This window comes from Miscanthus floridulus, chromosome 17 (genome assembly GCF_019320115.1).
Source record: "Miscanthus floridulus cultivar M001 chromosome 17, ASM1932011v1, whole genome shotgun sequence".
In the NCBI taxonomy this organism is placed as follows: Eukaryota; Viridiplantae; Streptophyta; class Magnoliopsida; order Poales; family Poaceae; genus Miscanthus; species Miscanthus floridulus.
This window is the reverse complement of record NC_089596.1, coordinates 14,821,139-14,822,989: the sequence shown is the minus strand read 5'-3', so window position 1 is coordinate 14,822,989 and position 1,851 is coordinate 14,821,139.

Sequence of the window (1,851 nt, the reverse complement as noted above, 5' to 3'; positions counted from 1 at the left end):
CTCAACGAGATCACAAGACCGTCGGCACATTAGGAAGTCAAAACTCAACCTCCCTCGAGCCAAGCGTGCTCACCATCACAAAGGCCATAGGCTCTAACCTAGACTAGGCACAGGAACTCATCGACTATCTGCGACACATCATCCTCCCTATTAACAGGGACGAGACCGATCGAGTACGTCGAAGAGCCAAATCCTATGTTATGAGGGATGGCAAAATCTATCATAAAAGCATGAGCAGTATCTTGCAACGGTGCGTACCCACGGAAGACAGGATAAAGCTCTTGCAAGATATACACTCGGGGGCTTGTGGCCACCAAGCAGCACCAAATACTTTGGTGGGTAAAGCTTTTTGACAAGGGTTTTACTGGCCCACCGTGGTCAAAGACACACAACACATCATGAGGACTTGCGAAGGATGTGAGTACTTTGCTAAGCAAAAACACGTCCCTTCTTAAGAACTCCAAATGATCCTGATCACATGGCCCTTCTCCATCTGGGGACTCGATCTCATCAAGAAACTCCCACCTGCCCCCGAGGGCTTCAACCACTTGTTCATCATGATCGACAAGTTCACCAAGTGGATCGAGGCCAAACCTGTAGCTACAGCTAGCTTGGAGGCGACGGTCGAGTTCATTAAGGAGGTTATAAACCGGTATGGGGTCATGAACACGACCATCACCGACAACGGCAACCGGTTCACAGGGAGCGCTTTTGTCAATTTCTGTGATGAACAACAGATCAACATAAGCTGGGCTGCAGTGTCTCACCCCAAGACCAATGGTCAGGTAGAAAAGGCGAATGGATGCATTCTTCGGGGCCTAAAACCCCAAATTTTTAGGAAACTAAAAAAGTTCGAGGTCAGATGGGTCTAGGAGCTCCAGCTAGTCCTATGGGGCCTATGGACCACTCCTACCAGACCGATGGGGTTCACTCCCTTTTTCCTTATCTACGATGCAGACAAGGTACTACCCGAGGAGATCGGCTATGGCTCTCCTTGAGTTCGCGTCTATGATGAGGACACAACAGAGGAAGCCTTACATGATTCCCTAGATAGGCTCAACGAGCATAGTGGAATGGCACTTGTCCGCTCCACAAGATTTCAACAACAGCTACACAAGTACCACAGCAAGCACGTTCGACCACTAAACTTCATGAAAGGCGATCTAGTTCTGCACTGCGTGTAAACAACCAAGGAGACAAACAAGTTCACACCTCCTTGGGAAGGACCGTTTCGTGGCCAAAGTGCTAAGGTCGGGAACATATAAGCTGGCAAACATGAAAGGTGAAGTCTACATGAATGCATGGAACGTCGACTTGCTACGTCAGTTCTATACATAAGAAAGTAGCCTATACTAGGGCCTAGCTTACGGATGGTGTACCATCAACCCACAATAAAATGCAATAGGCTCCACCAATAAGACGATTAGTATGCACCTAGGCTTAAACTAAGCACCCCAGTAGGTCACGCTGACTTGCCGATGCACTTAGGGGCTACACGATCAAAAAAGTTTCCAAAGAGTATACTGTATTTGGGCAAGCCCATGTTAAGGTCTCTAGTCAATCACCATGATATGTTATGCTAACCTGTTGTGGTGATCCCGGGGCTACAACCAATACTACACGAGCCATGAAGCCATTACTCAAGGGAACACAAAACATAAAGTGCAAAACTCTTTATTCTAAGGCTAATGCAGCTTATACGTCATGAGGAGCGGAGCGGATTACATCCTCCACTCTCTCAAACTCGGCAATGGCGCCTACTGCATCCATGAACTCCCCGGCTAGCGCACTAACATTGTCGGGTTCTTCCACCATTGAAACCTAGTCGCTATGTTGCGAAGGTCCTCGCTG